Below are 19,502 nucleotides of genomic sequence, written 5' to 3'. Positions count from 1 at the left end.
AGGTGGTCATTTGCAAAACTGCATGCTGATGCATCCAAAGAACATAAATTCAGCCAGCCATTTGAACTGTGGCTGAAAAAAGATAGGTTGGAAAAGAAGAAGATAAGATCCAAGAGGGTATGATTAAGCAAATACCCTGTTCGAGAGAGGATAAAACTCAGCATTAAAAATAGACACTCTGTGCAAAACTCAAGTGTTGCATTTTACATTAACAATAATTAAAAACTAAGGCTTCTATAAAAATATAGATAGCTGGTTTTGATACAACACACCTCACATTAATTATTTAAATATGTTATCAAATTGCAACGTTTCTCCCCCACACCTCCTCTTTCCTTTCAACTTTGCCTGAAATCTGTTCTCCAACGACAGGAGCAAACACACTTTGCTTCAAGCATTCTTCTGGCATCAAGAAATTGAAGCAGGGTATCAAGTTAATTAAGAGCATGATATTAAAAGCTGTGTTATCAGCAAAGTGAAGGTGCAGACAGCAGCAGATTTTCTGTGACTCTTTATGAAAGAAGTTGCCTCCACTTCCATCTGAAAGCCAACATCTAGTGCTCTGAATATGGAAATTCAGTTAAAGCCTGGAGGTCAAACAGCAAGAGATTTTAGATTCAAGCAGATGTAAGAGAGTAATTCCAACTCTAACAGGTAGCAACTACAGCTGCTATAAGGGGCTATGCCTTTGTTTGGAGGATTTTCACACACACAGTTGTTAGCAAATCCTTTCCAGAGGAAAAATAAGCCAGTCAGCCTGACAGCGCAAACAAATGACAGTATCACATTTCCAAAGCCTTCCAATGTGTTGCATGTCCCTCTCATCACCCACCATCATGTTTTGCAGTAAAAATCATCTTTATGGGGACATTACAGAGCTCCCACTCCAGCTTAAGGGCCTTCCTGTTCAGGCCCTACTACTTCCCTACTACTCATGTTACCAAGTTTAGTCATTATGTCTGTCATTTTAAGGATTTCCACACTGATCATTACTGCCAGGAACACCCCTCTTGAGCCTCAACTCTGCTTTCATTTCCATCCCTGGTAGCACCCAATGCTGAGTGATGCAGAGGAATTCAATATCTGATAAATGCAATGTTATACACACTCACCAGTGCCAAAATACCACTTTCAAATGTGAATGTGACAGGAGGTCTCTGGAAAGGAACATTTTTTAGCATTTGAAGCATACAGACACAGAATAACAGGTCTGAACGGCATATGGCAGGGTTTCTTTGTATAAAAATCAGACAGAAAAGAGCTGGACATGGGCCTGAAAGGCAACATGGAAAATGGCTTTAGCTGGGCCGTCAGAAAAAGAGAAGAGTTATCAACTATGCTGGTACTTTGGTAAATGCAAGCACATTCTATATACACATAGAGGTACAGTCGCTTTTTCTCCCAGAAAGCTTTACTAAATCTAAGAATCTTTACTAAATTGAAGAATATTCAAACGAATGCCCAAAAACATGTAAAACAACCCAACAAAACCATTCAATGATAACAAGGAAACATGTAGCTTTATCTTCCTTTTCAACCTCCCTTTCAACCTACTCCCCCATTATGTTACTCACAGCGCCTGCTCCTAAATGATGTGTGCAACACATCATTTAGGAGAAAACCAGGTCTATACCCACATTATTTCCAACCACACATAGCACAACAGGAGAGCACAAATACACCCTGCACCGTTTTTATCATTCCACTCTCGTCAGCAAACACTAATCTCAGATAAATGCAAGACTCTACTACAAAGTATCTTCGCTAAAGAAAGCAAACAAAAAAAACCCCCTAACTTTTCTCTAGAGTTACCCACCTGCACAAGGCATTTAAACACTGTTAACCAAACCCTTCCTACACAAACACCCATTCACCTTGTAAAAGGGTACAACACCTGTTCAAAAGCAAACAGGGAGGCAAGTGATGGGATGGGGAAGGGGACTGACTGCCATTCGACACCTTGGAAAGGCTTACCCTTTGGGAAGGTCAGGAAGCAGCTCTTCAGAGACAGAGGCTGACTAGGACCACCTCTCATGCTGCCTAGTCTCCAGGAAGACAGAACTGGTCATTACCTGTGGGATGTTGCTTAATTTTAGTTCAGTAGGAAACAAAAAAAACCCTTAATATCCCATATACCATGGTACTCAGAGCCACCTGACAGGAAGGACTGCAAGCCAACATTTTAGTAACACATCAAACTTCCAGCTTCAACACAAACTTTCAGCCACAAGTGTTTCACCTTGACGAACAGCCTAACGAAGCACCCTGTCAGAAGTAAAACGCTGTTCGTTTGGACCAAAAGAGTAAAAGTGGTAAGTATCTTGCAGCTGATGGAAACAGGAAAGATGAGACTGAGAATGCAGTTACTGACAATACAACAAACCATTTCCTTGGTGTCAATGTCTTGTTGAAGACATACTCAACTATCAACTATAGCTTTATTTTTAAGCCATCTTTCTTCCTCTCTGGAAATTAATTACATTTGCATACGTCTTTCTACCCACAGAGTAGCCATTAAAGAAGTTTTCATATTACTAATCTTCATCACTAAAATCAAAGTAGCTGAGAGTATTTTAGGATAATCATGCAAACTGAAATATTATTTCTATATGCATCAGCTACAATTAATGATTTTCTTTGATTTAGGTATCTACAGTAGTCAACATGGGAACATCATGCTTTACTTCTAAAAAGTAAAAAGCTTTCTTTCTTCCTTTTATAATTTAGCATGCTGATTTTGAAAGTAGAGCAAATTCTTATCACTTAAAATTCTACACAGCCTCTGTACTGGGCCTTCTAATTCACACAGTACCTTGAAGGTACTCCTTTCAAGCATTACTTCAGTATTTTGAAAATTTATTGTGCAGAGGGCTGCTTCTCCTTTCATTTTCTTTCTGAGAAATGCAAATCTCCCAACTTCTAAACTTTTGTGTACTTTCACTTTTGGACTGCTAATTCTGTTAACGCACTAGTACCAAAATTCCCTCAGAGTTCACAGTTCCCCTTCTGTTTCTTTTTTATTTTCCCTTTTTTAGAGGGTTGTTTTGGTGATTTTTTTTGCTTTTTCAAATCTTCCTTCTTGCAGTTCTTTATGTTCTCCTGATCTTCAATCCCAGTTCTAAAGTGTCTTCCATTATCTCCTTCCTGGCAATATCATCAAAATGACAGATATTTTCCCTATCTTCTCCATAAATTAATGTCAAGGTCTTTTAAAGTCTGTGTGCTTAAAACCAATATCTAATCCTGTCAACAGTTCACAGGCAGCCCATGCCTCTCAACTTGGGCTCTGCAAGTACCCTTTCTGTTCAGGTATATATCTCTTTCCACCTTCATGGCTTCCCTGTTTCAACTGATCTAAATTCTAGTCTAATCCCAATCTGGAATCATAACTGCAGCAATGAGGAAAAATCAGCCATTGAAAATAAAGTCCCGTAACACTCATATTTTCTTTTTTTTATTCCCAAGGTCTTGCAACATTTTAGGTAAACTGAGGCTCTCCTCTTTCCAGAGCCACACAGCCATTACCCTCCCCAGAGGGAGACTTCATGGACTCTCTAACCTGGATGCTAAAAACAAACAAACAAACAAAAATAAAGGCAAGAAAATAGATAGATTTTTAGCACTTCATCCTTCCTCCCTCCAATCCTTAGATCACACAGTTTAAATTATACCAACTATTCACAACTGCTAATTTATAAATCTCAGCAACAGGTCTCAGGTGGAAAGTATTGGGCCAAGAGGAGCACAGCACTGCCACAAGATTGCTCCCTCCGCACCTTACTCCTTGGCCCTACCCACGTGCTGGGAACCTCAGCCTCAGCAAAAGGCTGCTTTAATGCTCCACTTAGGGTTAGGGTTACGGTTAGGGTTATGCTTAGGGTTAGGCTTGGGAAAACCCTAAAGCCTAGAGCTCCAGGGACACTGGAACTACAAAAGGCATGCCAAGGGGAGCACGGGGCTGCCACAACATTGCTCTCTCCATACCTTTCTCCTTGGCACCACTGCCTCACAAATGGCTGAAGTACACCATATTTTAGAACCTTGGAATGCTTCTGGGAAGGCACTCGACAGGAAGGGTCACAGTATCAGAGCAGCCTGAAACTAAATTTTTTCCATGAAACACCTGTCTCAAAATCTTTATTTCAGAAACTGTATAGCTCCTGATTCTGCTCTGCTGCAGAAATACCACAAAATGGACTTGTCTCCTTTCCACTAACTCATCACTTTCTAAGCGCTCCAGGTAGATGCAATACATACAGATAAGGATGTCAGCACCAGGCTGGTATCCTTTGCATAACTTTGCACCATGAATCCTTAAGACAATGAACCACATACAATGAAACAAATCCAGACATATTTAGAAGCCCATATAAAAGTGGGGTTTGTCCATTCTCATAACCACTGTGAAGGGCCTCAGAGAAATCCAGAACTTTTGTGGAACTTGCAACAAATATTCACTCAAGATTCACTGGTGCTTCTGATAATTTTACCTGTCTCGAAATACTCAGCCTTCTCCTGAAAGTCACAGGTCCTTGCAGCATATACTACACATAGGAAAGACAAAACCATTCACCTTACTGGTATCAGAATAAACTTTGAAAAAATGCCTTCCAAGTCAACTCGTTAAGAGGGCAGGACACGTTAGCATGAGCCAGCATCATTCACAGGCATAAAAAAATTTAAGACATGAGGGGTTTCAGGAAGAGCAGAATTTCAGGTGATCACACAGCATGCTATTTTGCTATTTTTAATGGAGAGCTATGTAAAATCTCCCAAAGCTGGGAGACAAATATAAAGTTTATGGCAAAGATTATTTCAACAAGCCTCACAATTTTGAAGGCTTCCTGTGATTTCCAAATGCCCAAAGTTGACAATGCCACTGCCACTTATGTTTCTTGATACCCTTTTTTAAATGCTGCATGTAAAACTTAGGCTCATGACTTATTTTACTTGAGACATGTCTACTATGGCTTCTCCTAAAATAAACTTTCACTGGATTCTGACAACCAGTTTCAAAGAACTGTTTTCCTTCACATCAATCTCACTAGTACAGCTCACCAGGTGCCCATGCCAAATGCAAATTTACAGAGTAAGGAGTGGAAATAGGATGGGTAAAAAGGTGCATTTATAAACTTCCACTCTCAGACTGAAAGCTCTCACAGGCATCCTTGCAGAATAATTACTCTACCATGGTGCAGAGGTATTCCAGCCCCTACCTGCCAGACATGGTGTGGAAGACAGATTCAAGTGGAAACTCCTGGGATGAACTATCCTGCTCATATACCCACAGCAGTGGAGAGGACTATGTTGTTTGCCTTCTTTCTTCACACAGCAGCAGATGCCTCAGGAGCAAACACATTCTGGAGATGGTAGCATTTCAGCCCTAAACAGGAGATGTTCAAAGCAACCCTGGATTGCTACAACAGAATGGTAATACAATGGCACTCTGCTGTTCCAAGAGTAAGAATTAACATGTTACTTTCCAAGCTGTAGAACCCTGAGTTAACTCTTAGGTAAGGGAAATGAGGGGGAAAACATGCTTTTGTTCCTTCAGGGCAACAGGACAGAAAGAGAACAAGAAGGAAACTTAACCACAGAAATAAAGAATTTCTATTCCTATGCCAGGTCTATGTGAGATGTGACATTTACGTAACAAAACATTAGAAGCTTTCACTGCTCTTCCTGAAGGGGGAATCTCTCTAGAAAAACACCGATCCTCGCAATTCATTGCCTGCATATTGATGCCCCAAGTACCTGCTTTCTGCTAGGACTGGAAAGCAGTACTTTTAGAACAGCTCTCAAAGTCTCCCTGTGCTTAGCAGCCAGTCTAACTGCTGAGCTGCTTCTCCAACAGCATCTCTTCTCCCAGGGCAATACTATCCTGCTGGGAAGTAACAGACATTATGCACTCACTGAAATATAGATATTGATATAGATATAGATATATATAGCAGCACAATACATACACCAAGAGCAAACAGTGGCCCTGTGATGACTTCTAATGGCTTTACTTACATCTCACCAGTCCATTTTTAGCAGTATGCTCATTCTACCGATGAGATTTTAATACAATTGCTCAGTTCACATCCAAGCCTGCAGGGTGCTGAAGATCCCAGTTTCTGAGAGCACCTGGACACTTATTGCTCTGCTGTAACTGGGCTACCTATGTTACACAACAGAACTGCAAAATATTTTACATAGGCAGGTTCATTCGATATGTTAGTGAGATTTAATCTGAAATCTCTTCAAAATTGCATAGAGCGCACACATCCAAAACTCTCATTGCAAACTCTCTGCAGGAGCTTTCACACTAATTTCTTGACTGACTGTATATTGCTGTATTTTCCTTTTATAGAGTGGTCAGTAATCTTCTGGTCATAAAAGATTGCTTGCTTCCAGCTTAAAAGCTGGAACACAGAACTGTAACCTGCCATTCATATATTAAGTACAGAACATTTCAAAACACCACAACACGGGAATCACAAACTGAGAACCTGATACAGAATTAAGAGGGCTTGTTTCCATATCCGTGTCTAGATCAAGTGAAGCTGTAAATCCATAGCTCATGTTGGACATCTGTGTCTCTAGCAGTGCTACCACAGCCACTAGTATTTCCAGCAGAAATACAGTTCTTACTGATACTTCTTGGAAAGAGTAATTTCACTAAAATATAGACTGGGTCAAACTAATAGGAACACTTATTCTTGGGTAATCTGTTCTTGCCAAAAGAAACATACTGTAGAAAAGATTCAGTCAGAGCATATGTAGTTTTCTCAAGTCTTATAAACTTTGTAAGATGAAGTCTGTCTATTACTTGAATTAAAAAACCTTAAGTCATGCTGACAACTTAGATGGCAGCAACCATACATTTTGGGTTACTGCTCAACAATGTCTCCTCACAGTTGTTTGAGAAAAGGTACATTGCTTGGGAAGAAAAGGGTTTTGCTATACAGCAAAGCAAAGATGCACTTCAACATTTCCACTATTCTTACCAAAAGGGGAAGAAAAGGAAAAACTCTATTTACAGTGAAAGCAGTTCCTTGTTAACACAAGATTTCCCCTATTTTTCTAACGGCCAAGTCATTTAAATGCCATCACTAGTCCCACACTATTTTAAAAACCTCATATATGCCACTGCATGTCAAATATTATGCTGCCATGCCACTGAATGATAGCTGAGATACACGGGCTCCCATGAAGTGAACGAACAGTTTGTAAAGCACTTCCTAATTGTTCAGCAAGAAAGAAGCAGTCAGAAGCTGGGACCAGTAGCATCTCTACCTGTAACTACGCCTGCTCAACACCACTTCTTAAAAGACTATTATTTTCATTTGCTTACATTTTTCCAAAGCGTGTGCCCAGAAATTTTTCATGCTGTTTGTCTCAGACTGGTTTTTAAAGAAAAATCATCAGATTCAGCTCAAACAGTTCAGCTACTACCAAGAATAAGATCTAAAGAAAAAATGTTTTGCATAATATGAAAAAAACCCCAAAACAACTGTCAGCCTTTCTGTTATATTCTAATCCTTTAAAAAGTCACAGTAAACACAGATCCAATAGAGGCTAATTCACAACTAAATCTCCAGAGATGCCAAAAGAATGAGTACTCTTGATTTCCACATGTAACATAGCTGCACATACACTGCCTTACAGACACCTCAAGGGCTTCAGAAGACAGTTCCTTTTAATAATAATTTGTCAGTTTGGCTGAATATTGAACGTGGACAACGGAAAACTGTATTTCTATGACAAGTCTTCAGGAATAAGAAAGAAAATCAAATTCAATAACATACGTAAAAATGGTCAAACCAAAGGAACAGGAGAAGTAACTGAAGAGCAATACTGGCAAGTTGTCAGAAGACCAGGACTGACATCTGGAAGTAGAAGTAAGGTCAGAAACAACTTGGCTGAGAAGAATCATTGCAGTGAAGAGTTGGGAAATTGCCAAGAATGGGCAGACCAAAGTGACGGGACGAGCAGCATAAAGAGGAAAACCAAGGGGAGCAATCTAAACTGGTGCAAGGAGACTGGGAACCATCTCTGGGAAGGGGAGAGGTGCTGGACACAGATTTCAAGGGAGAACCAGCCAGCTTCTGCAGAAAGAATAAAGTACCAACTAACTTGGGTGTCCAGCTCAAGACACTCACAGTTCAACTTTGCAAGTATACAGCCTTTTACATAATGTATGCAGTAATAGATGCGAGGGCTTAGCATTTTCTATGAAACTGAAACCAGATCTTAAATCAGGCACACAAAAACTGAGAAATATTGTACTGACCAATGGCAAAAGGAAAATTTTCAAAGACTTGCCTTGCACCACACAGAAACTCTGGGGAGTGGTAAGGTTGTGTCATAGGCCTCTGGAAGGATGCAGCTCTCAATTAAAAAAACAACTTTGTCCTCCTCTTCCTTTAATCTCCTGCTTTGATTGCTGTACAACTTCCAATTTCTGCAACAAATAAAGCTGTTACACTCACTCATGGTCTTTACTGAACAGTTCATCCCCAGATTAGACCCCTCCTGTGTGCTAAATAACAAGAGAAAAGTAGATCATCTAACTAAAGATTTAGCATAATTGGAATCCATGAGGCCGAACTGTGGTTACATGGATTGCTCTTTTGAGAGAGCTATTTGGACAGCAGTGTAGGTCATTTGCAGTTTAAAATGCTGTATTCTTACCTATAACTGTCATGGTTATATGGAGCAGCACTGCTTTCCATTCATCAGGGAATCAGTTCCAAACACCTCTCCCAATCTCAGAAATAATGATGGATGGTCCACCCACACTTCCAGAGTAGAAGTTACGAGATCACTAGAAAACCTCGAGGACCATGTTCATCATCCATGTTCGTAGAAATATGTGACCGGACAACAAAGCAAGTTCCTGAGTCTACAAGGAGTTAAGTGTCACAGGCCAAAAGTTTCCAGCTTCTAGCTGTGACACCAACTTTTAAACATAGATATATATACAAGACTTTTCTACTGACATTATCATCTACTGGTATTATGTTAATTGTTGCTGTAACTGTCTGTGTGATACTGTACAACTTTGAACTTTAAAAAGTGACCCATAAAACCTGGAAGGGGTAAGATAGCCATGAGACAATTCTCTTGTGCAGATAACGTCTGTTCTCAAAAATGGAAATGCTGAGAAGTGCTCTATGGACTTCTGGACCTGGACAGGAAGACTTATCCCAGATTTTACATTTTATGTGTAGCATCTTCCACAAGACAATACCTGAGAACTGCTTTTAAAAGAAATTGCACAATGTTCAGTAAGTTTTAATATTTACAGAACTGTTATTGAATTAACAATGCACTAGCACTTAGCACTTTATGGTAAAAAATATAACAGAAAAATGGCACAAAGAGCTCAGCAAGTAGCTCTGGTGACTGAAGATATTACCACAGTGCTGTTCAAGTTTATGACCTCCCAAGCAAAGTCAATGGACCAAATCAAGTGAACACTCTTCAGAAATGTCAAGCCAACAGTTTAAATTAAGCTGCTGAACTTTGCACTAAAGTTGCTGAAGCATAGGGACACATTTCTTTCCACCTGCCCTGCTGGGGGAGGCAGTAGTTTCCAGCCTAAAGAATGTAAGAAGTAGCTACAGGATTGAAAGAATTGTTAGGGGCAAGACAAAATGTAGGTGGGTAATGGAAAAAAAACTAAAAAAAATAAAATCTTTAGAGATTTTTAGAGATCAATACCTACTATATTCAGCACAACACAAAAAATACCCCCCTTTGGTTTTTGAAAAAGCACTGTGAAAAATTAGAGGCTTAGCAAACTATGAAAAATTATTCCCTTAACACTGGTCGTTACAGAGAAAATGTAGAAAAAGATCTGGAAAAAGAACAGAAGAGACTCCAAGCAGGCCAAGTATTTTTAAAATTCCTGATACAGAGCCATTTCATTCTGAAGTCTTATTATAACTCTTAAAGACTGAACAATTGTTTAAAAATTCTTCTTAAGTCTGAATCCAAGCCTCAGACTGCCAAGGGTTAAGACCTAAAGCAAACACAAACCACAATTATAGAAAGGTCCAATGCCTAACCTTAGCAGTAAACCCAGCGCTGCATTTCTACACAATAGATTTAACAAGAGAGAATCAGTGGAAGAACAAATTCTCAGCAAATCTCTGTGCCTCCACTGCTAGCTGTAATTTCCACCTTAGAGACTTGTTTTACTCATGGCAAAGAGAAATTCCAGGCATCAAACTCTTTCTAATCACATTTCATTTTGCTGGAAGGAAGTTAGAGAAAACTCAGGGATACAACAGGGTAAAGCCAGGTAAAGCAGTTTTTCATGCACAGAGTTAATCTGGACTTCCTAGCCTCATATAAAAGGAGGGAACCAAGCATGTGCAGAGGCATTCCCAGGAACTGATTACAGTTGCAGGATTCTGCACAGTTTGTAACACTGCAGTAAGGGTACCTTAGGTATAAACTGCCCCAAGGAATTGAAGTGTGCCGTTTCCAAACATTTGCAACATCTGTACATATATGCTTCCTATAATTAGTCATATGGTGGGAAGAAAAATTATTCTTCTAAAAGTTTAGATGCATGGTTAAGGAAGACTAAAATACCCATGCTTGTGAGAGCTGATGACCCCAACAGCTCTAAAACGTCTTACCTAGCAATGGGAGTTAGCAGCATGCAAACCTTGTACCAGGCCTTAGTCTGCAGGTTCTCACTCAGAGTGACACAGCCCCACTTGCTTCCCATATGTTCAGATTCACGATGCATCTGCCAGGGAAGTCCAGCTGTAAAGCCCAGCCCCAGCTTCTGCATCCTCCCCAAGCCCACTCCAGCTAGAGCTACAGGTTCACAATATTTCCAGATTTTTTTCAGAAATTACAACTCCAAAGTGCTCCACTGGCAAATGCTACATAACATTGATGAGAAGCATACTGGATGAAGTTTTCTATCACTGTGTCCTGTGTCTCTTTCTATCCTCCTTCCTGTACTCTCTTATCCTCTACACTCATTTCCCTTCACATCTTTCCTCTACATCCTCACTCCTTTTCTCCTATGCTACTCCCTTTCACCTCAGTCAGTCACCTCCTTCACAAGAACTGTTCTGTCTGCAACAAACTGGAAGAACACAGCTGTATTTAGAGAGAAGCAACTCAGCCACAACAGGCTTCTCTGTGAGCACACCACAGTAACAGATGCACAAACAAGATGCAGGCATTCATGAGATATACAAGCACATCAAAGGGCTCATACTTGCAAGAGTGGGGCAGGTCTAAACGTTAACAGCTCAAGAATGTCAATGTCTTTTTGAAAATATCTTGCTGGTTTCATATAAGGTCTAAGCAGTATCTCACTGCTGTACATAGTAAGTACTTCTAGAGAATACTGATGCACATTCACAAACCTCTGTTGCAGAGAAATCCTTGGTCACATACTACAAGCTGGGCAGAAAGTCTTCTTCACCTAAGGCCAAGATCTCAACTTGCCTGGAAATTAGGGAAAAAACTACGTTACTCTCTTATATATCATCAAGACAGTTTTAGCTAAGTTAGGATGTAGCTTGGTACTTCAATTTCCCAATTATTGCATATTTGGTAAAATTACCATAAATTCAATAATTTCACACTCAGTAGAAGTTCAGAAATAGCTTTCTTGCTGAGTGAATACATTTTACTGAAGGCTTCAATTGATGTTTTCAGGAAGTGCTAACATATTTCTGTAGTACTGGCACCTGCCTTTCCTCTGCAAGACAGAGAAGTGAGTGGATCAATGGGCTGACAGAAGCACAATGTCCACCTGTGTTGGCTCATGGAACATCATTAACCCCAGTTTCTGGTAAAACAGAGCAGTAACTACCAGGAAAGCCTGGAGTGTTTGCCTTCCATTTTCTCCTGTACACCTCCCTTACCATGTACCTCATAAACCACAAACACTGGCTATGACCCTACCACTCCCCTGTGCAGTCAAGACACATGCCCTATTCTCAGTCACGTCCTTAATTTACAATGCTCCTGTTATTTTCTGTACTTCACCTGATCTGCTCCTCATTCTCGACCTGCTTTGTATTGGTTGTTCCTTGGTTTTGCCTCACATGCCACCAGTCTGGTGACACTTCCCTCACAATAAGCAAAGCTCTACAGAGAACAGAACATGGGAAGCAAAGGAAGGAGGGCAGTGGTAGCAGGAACTGCCTGTGAAGCAGAAAAGGGAAATGCCTCCTTCTATCTGAGAGCCAGAAGAATCAACTTCATCTGCAGTAAAGAGATTATCATATTAGATAAAGCAGCAATAGGTGCGATTTAAAGACATTTGAGGCTATGCCTCTCTGTCCAACAGATGTGAATGAAGTAGATACACCCTAAAGCTTTCTTCTTCCAAGGTCAACAACACTTTCCAATAGTGTTTCTGCAAAGGATGTCTGTTTGAGATTTAGGTAGATAATCCAACAATGGAGAGGAAATTCAGTTTGTCAGACAAGAAACAGGAAGGGAAGTGGCAAGCAGAAGCAAAGAGCACATAAGACTGAGCTCTGAGCTGTGGTGCCTGTGTTATTTGATCTCCCACCTCCAAAGAAAACAGGTAGAGGTTTCAAACTTCATCTCCAAGCAAGGCAATTTCCCTTCATATCCAGTCAAGAAATGGGGAAGTTTTTCCACCAAAGACATCTACAAATGGGGTCCAAGAGATATTGTTATACTCTAATGGTGCATCTTACACACTAGCAATTGAGCAATTAAAATTTGCTGTAGCAGAGCACAGCCCAGAAACCTGAATTAAATCTTCACAAGGAAACAAGAACTGAAAGGGGATCCTTGACCTTCTCATTTTCCTTCCTAATTCTAGTAAAATAATACAGAGACTGAGGAACCAGAACATACAGGAAACAAAGCAGTCATTTCTCCTAGCATTTCTCCTAGTCAATTCAATCCACAGGGAGAACTTCCATTTAATATAGCATCTGTACATCAGACTGGACTTGAACAGGTCTAAGAGATGACTAATGACATCCAACCCTCAATATATCTGAGACCTTAAGACTGAAAATTCTGCTACCTGAGAAGGGGTACAGCCTTCAGTCTCAGCTGACAGCGAGACAGATGTAAGCAAGTTTCTGCAGAGGTGTCATTATTGTCTTCAGTAAGGGAGCCAAACACCCTCTGAAGATGACATGGCTCTTTTGCCACACTTTAGCAGGGTTCTTTCTTTCTCCATGGCTCCCTGCAAGCTACCACCCACTACAGATTAAGTTAAAATTAGCTCATTAAAAATAAATTAAATCATAGGCAAAGTTGTCATGTATCTAGCAAAATGCATACAGCCTAGATACAGATACTTGAAAACAGCCCTGAAATCATATTTTTCTATCAACTTAGTACTGCAGCAGGGAACAGTGAGTAAAAGAGGTCACATCCACCTCAAACTTTGAAAGTGCCAGAACTTCTAAATTTAAGAACACTGAATGTCAAGTTCCTGCCAAAAATACATATGCCCCCCCCGCCTGCCATTTGCTCCCACCTAACATTTGCATAGAGAGTCACAGAGACTTGTGAAAAATTTGGCGAGATATTGCATTCTCTGAGTTCCTAGAAGCAAGACAGCCCACTGAATTAAGATCTTCAGAAGCAGGAAGAAAAACTTAAGCTTTTAATTAAGAGCTTTTGTGAAAAGCATCAACACACAGTTGTTCTGCAGTGGGAAACTGCAAAGTAATCTTTTTTTCAGCACAACGGGGTTTTTTAGAGTTTGAGGGCAGAGACAAAGATGAGTTTCTTCCTCTGTTGCTTAAGAAGTAACCCAGCAAGACCTTCCCAGCTGGGTCTCTGCTGCCGGCCTAGACAAGCTCAGCACCAGAGGCTTTCTGCAGAAGGATGATATCGGCCTGGGGATGGAGAGCTTCCGTCAACACCGTGCTGGACCACCCAGGCAAAAGCCCCTCTAGTGTCTCTGCAGTCCACGCTGGGCTCTGATCAGCATATATTGACTTTGTTCCTGGTACGGGGGGAATGTATGCCACTGGGATAAAGCTTCAAGTTCATTCTTAACGCTGCTCCGCCAAACCCACATAAGATGGATGAGGGTGCATCCGTACTGCAAAGGCATTTCTACCATATTTCACAACCATATTCCAGCTCAATAAAGGGGCAAAAATCTGAAATATGCACCAAACCAAACACACAATCTGCTTCCTTTTAAGGCTTCTCAACATGGGAAAGGAATCATGAAACCCGGCCTGTAACAAATTAGGGGAGGTTAAACATCATCCCTGTATTCGATGTCTGGCTCCCGCGTCCCCCCTCGGACGCGGCTGTTTACGCGCTGTGCCATCCACACACGCTGTTTACACGCACCGCCGCAGCCCGGCACGGCTCGGGACGAGCCGCAGTGAGCGCCGAGCGCGCAGCGACAGAGCCGGCAGCGCTGCCCGTGACAGCGCCGGCGACCGAACCCCGGCGGGCAGGGCCTCCCCAAGATGGGGGCTCGGCCGTGATCGCCCGGCGCGGAGCCGCCTCCCGCCGCAGCCGCCCGACCCCGCCGCGCTCGGCGACCGCCCCCGCCCGGCCCCGCACCTTCTCCCCGCTGCCCCCCGCTCCGCGGCCGCCCGGCCGGAGCCCATCGCTCACCTCCGCAGCCGCGGCTCGCCGGGCACCGCCCCGCGGCAGCCACCGGCCCCGCGCCCCCAGCGGCTCCGGCGCCCGCCCGCTCTGACGGCGCCGGGAGCGGCGGCCCCGCCCCGGCCCTGGCCCGGCCCCCTGCGGCCTCAGCCGGGCCGGCATCGCCCGCTCGGTCCGCCGGGGCTGGAACGGGAGCGCTTCAGACTGCCCCCGCCGGCCGCCCGAGCCAGGGTGTCAACTCCGGCTCCGGAGGATCCAAAAAATATAGAAACTAGGATTCTCTTGTATGTTCATCTGCAGTCAAGCACTGGAGGTTTTGAGAAAGAAAATGTCACCGGTCTGCAAAGCACCCACACCACGGCTATGATGTTTGAGCCAAATGATTTGAGCCAACAATCCAGATTTGGTTTTGTTTTCTAATATTTTATCACTGAATCAATTATATTGGAAAAGGCCTCTTAGATCGAGTCCAACCTATGACCATGTCAACTAGACCATGGCACTGAGTGATGCATCCCGTCTTTCCTTGAACATCTCGAGGGATGGTGACTCTACCACCACCCTGTGCAGCCCATTCCAATGTCTAACTACCCTTTCTGTGAATTCTTCCTAATGTCCAACCTAAATTTCCCCTAGCACAGCTTATCACTGTGTCCTCTTGTCCTGTTGCTGGCTGCCTGGGGGAAGAGGCCAACCCCCACCCAGCTACAACCTCCTGTCATGTGGCTGCAGAGAGCACTAAGGTCCTGCCTGAGCCTCCTCCAGGCTAAACAGCCCCAGCTCCCCCAGCTCCTCCTCATAGGACATGTGCTCCAGACCATTCACCAGTTCCACCGCCCTTCTCTAGACATGCTCCAGCACCTCATTGTTTTTCTTGAACTGAGAGGCCCAAAACTGGACACGGCACTCAAGGTGTGGCCTTGCCCATGTGGAGTACAAAGGGAGAATCACTTCCCTAGTCCTGCTGCTCACACTGATACATGTTAGCATGTTCTTTCCATCCATCCATCCATCCATCCATCCATCCATCCATCCATCCATCCATCCATCCATCCATCCATCCATCCATCCCTCTCCACACTTGAAGTTGCTCAATAGCTGAAATTGCTGTGTAGCTGGAACCAGAGCTCAATTTCTTAACCAATTTCTGTGCCACGCTGTTATGAGAGATTTATCATGCTTGAGCAGTGTTAAGAAACATTTGAAAGAATGTAGGAAGAGGTCACAGTCCAGCTCTGGCTCATTCTATTACCTTTACATGGTGCACAAAAGCCAAGGAGAACACAGGTTGCTCACAAATTATCTTGTGGGAACTCCCAGGAGGGAGGTGAGGGGCTCCTGCATGGAGGAAAGATGCTGAAGTGGGGAATTACATACACACACTGTCCAGCCAACCGTGCATGACCCAGAGGACCACTGCCAAGAACCAGCTAAATCAGTCCCAACACTGCTCTAGTGTAAGAATTTTAATTTGCCTGTTGCAGTTCCCTCATGCTGGAAGCTGCCAGCTGAAGTTCCCAGCACAATCTGAATTGGGATAGAGAAGCCAGGAGAGGCAGCTTGAATTTTTCATTTTTCTTTCTGCATGTCATTGGTGAAATTCCATTAAGGACTCCCTGCTTCAAAATCACACAGAACTTAGAGAGAAGAGGTGTTTTCAATCCATAGTTAAACAAGCGTAATTTTTCACATTTACCTTTGCACATAGTTTAGCACAAAGCCAATGAACCCTGCCACGTTTTGTAACAGAGAGACAGAAAATAAGAGTTCCTCTGCATACCATGCAAACTTAAAGCCATCCTCGCATAAAAATATTAAATACACTTGGTGAGAACAGGCTAGAAAGCAAGTAGGCATTGTGAGCACCCTTCAATTTAAATACAGATCTGACAGCATTAGGAAGCAAAAAAATCATATTTGCAGCTGATGACATTTTCAGTCATCATCAACCAAAATACAGCCTTTGTAAACAGCAGACTTGGACAGCTCCCCACCAAGGACTCTAGAAGAACGATGTTTACTACTGATATTAATTTAGTATTAGGAACCAAAACAGCACTAAAACCCAAGGGATCAGAAGGGCCTTATGTTGCACCAGTGTTGAAGGAGAATGTGGAGAATTACCATGTTATTTGTAGGCAGAGCAGTCTGAATTACCCAGGGCAAAATACAGGAAAACCCAGCCAGGTAGGAATGGATAGGCTAGAAAGGTTTTCCATTTACCTCATTTTTTTGTTAAGATTATGTTTTCTTCATCTGAGAAATCCGTAAGTAACAAAATCTCACAAATAGAGGGGAGTTGTATTTCAGTAGAGTACCTAGAGAGCTGCTCTGGGACCATTACCAGGTTTAAGATTATTTCACATTTTCTTCCAAGGTGTGTAAGTATGTATAAACTCACTGACAATTTTATTTGTGGACAACTCAACAGCTGATGCTGTGATAAACAAAAGAACTAGGCTATCACATAAAAGTTCTGGAACAGATGATAAAGCATACTGTTCAAAACTTTCACTATTTTTTAATAGCCAAATCTCAGGTTATACATCCAGGAAAAGAACACAGTGCTATACCTTGGGGAAACAAGCCATACACTGGGAAAACATCACAGTGAAAAGCTACTGACAGAAAAAGGCATCAGGGTCATAAGGGACAGGGAACTGAACACAAGATACCAACTCAACATAGTGTGTTAAGCAACAAAATGTGACACTCACCTTGGAAGCACAATCAATAGTGTACAAAGAAAGCAGGGATTTTACCTGTATGTAGATCAATGAACAAATCTGTAATAGAAGTTTATCTCCTTCCTAAAAGATTGCAAATCTGTGAGGGGACTAAGGAAGGCAGGTATAACACAAGATTTTAGGAAGTCAATCCATGCACTTCACTGCAGATTATTAAAGGCTTTTTTTTCTTTTACTTTCAAATGCATTCCAGCAGGAAAACATAAGATACTACTAACTTCTTTGTAAAGCCATCCCCTCTTCTTCTCCCAGATGCGAAAACTGAAGTCAAATTCTATCCACCAGACAGACATGCTCTTTCTGCAGAGGAATTACTAGCTATTGAAATATTCTATCAAGAGAAAATATAATTAGATTTTATGCCCTTTTCAAGAGCTGATGCCTTTCTCTGGCATATAAACCTTCACAGGTCAGACTACATGAAAGGTGTCAAACTCTTACCTTAACTACTACTACAAAGCAGGAAGGGACCTGAATGTCCAGTCTCAGCTGATAAAGGGCTTTATGGAGTTTCTGCCTTTATACTGAATACAAATTTATATACATCTGATAATCAATCCCCTCAACAGACTACTTACCCTCATCTTCCTCAGCATGCCAGCAATCCAACAGCCTGTAACAAATTTCTTCCTGCTCAGAATCCCAGAAATCATGCTGCTATGACTGTTAGTGAGGTATGGCTGCTACAGAACCAAAAGCCTGAGACAATAGCTAACACATCTTAGACCTTTGTGATCTCAGAAAGACTTCAAAACTTTCCCCACCAAAAAAACCTCAAAAATTCCTGTCACAAATTGACTTGGAAAAGTTCATATTCCTCTTCCTTTGAGTGGTAAGGAAGGACAACACAATACAATTTTACAGTAGCACAGTTTATCATTAGAACTTATGAACTGCAAGCCAATTTCTGCTTTGTTATTTTTCCGTAGCTCCTTTTAAAGCAATAGTAGCAATATTGCAGATTTTTAATATCTTGTTCTAGGTCACAGAGATTTACTTGTATCATTTCCTCTGTTACTAAAAATCTTTAGGGAAATTATTCTGTTTCATTTCACTGCAGCCCATTAGTACCTACAGGCCAGGCAAAAAAGAATATTGCACAGGAAAACCTCCATCAGGACACACCAACCTCAGCTTGAAATAAAAATATATTTTTAATGTTTAGCTATGAAAATACATTATTACTTGAAATATATTACCTTCTACTAACCTGATTAAGCAACTATTAAAGTGCTAATCTTGTTGCTTCTTCCACTTTCAATGTTCAAGAGCATTATTAATGAATCTACTGTAAATCCTGACAATAAAGCATAGACCTCGTCAAGAAGCTCTCTGCATTTACAGAATTTTCTTCCTACAGACTGTCAACCAAGCCATTGAGGAGTGTGCCACTTACAGAAATAACTGGTTAATTATTTTCTGAAGATAATAAAACTATGCCAGAGACAGAAAATTCAGCAGGCAGATTTGGAAAAAGAAAAATGAGGAAGGATCTTAAGGTTTCTGGCTATTACTCTGTCAACTACAATTTATGACTGGAATTATGGTGTTGTGTTCTTCAGCTTTAGACAAGACACATATTTACAATAAATACATGTATTCTAAATGACCACATATCAAGGCAGCATAAAATTCATCATGTTAACAAAGCTGCTACAGCTCTGTATTTATAAGTTTTCTAACCACAAGCTTAAACAACAGATACTGCTTACCACCTACATCCTGTGGCTGCATTTATAGATTATGACTTCATTTAATGCTCTTCTTATGAGTAAAAGGTGTCAATCTAGTTTGTTCCAGGCTTTCACTGAAAATATATTATTTTAAATGTTTTCTTTGGAAAAAAGCATCTCATCCAATCTGCTACTCTCCAGAAACTTTAAAAGTGAAGAGAGATTTATGCCACCCAGTGAATAATGAAGCTCTTTGTAATACAAATGCACCCATTCGGAAGCAGAAAATATTTCAAAAGTGAGAGTTTTTTAAAGATGCTTTGTTTTCCTTTTGAGATGCACAACTGAAATACTAAGTGTGTGGTACTTTTTAAACACTAACCCCTTTTCTTTCACTTTTCAACATATGTACACATGGGCCTTAGTTAAACAGACTCATATGCTTAATGCTCTGTACTAACTTGAAAGAACAGTTAACAGCCTAAAAGAT

The 19,502-nt window shown here is 41.5% G+C and overlaps 1 protein-coding gene across 12 annotated transcripts in view; it reads right to left on the bottom strand.

The window, feature by feature from the left end:
- Positions 1–14,663, bottom strand: part of INPP4A (inositol polyphosphate-4-phosphatase type I A) — a 118,581-nt gene extending 103,918 nt beyond the window's left edge. For 9 of the 12 annotated variants that reach the window (XM_069005983.1, XM_069006038.1, XM_069006046.1 and 6 more), the window contains exons 1-2: positions 14,602–14,663; positions 11,385–11,466 (exon numbers count right to left, since the gene is read on the bottom strand). The gene's annotated coding sequence lies outside the window, so the exon portion shown is untranslated. Of the gene's footprint in view, positions 1–1,974; positions 2,073–11,384; positions 11,467–14,601 lie in introns of all 12 variants that reach the window. The other 3 variants (XM_069005988.1, XM_069006012.1, XM_069006007.1) reach the window with 3 other exon arrangements.
- Between the last annotated feature and the right edge of the window lie 4,839 nt (positions 14,664–19,502).

Source organism: Aphelocoma coerulescens, chromosome 1 (genome assembly GCF_041296385.1).
Source record: "Aphelocoma coerulescens isolate FSJ_1873_10779 chromosome 1, UR_Acoe_1.0, whole genome shotgun sequence".
NCBI lineage: Eukaryota > Metazoa > Chordata > Aves > Passeriformes > Corvidae > Aphelocoma > Aphelocoma coerulescens.
The sequence above is the reverse complement of the archived record's forward strand: the minus strand, read 5'-3'. Positions and strand labels throughout refer to the sequence as shown.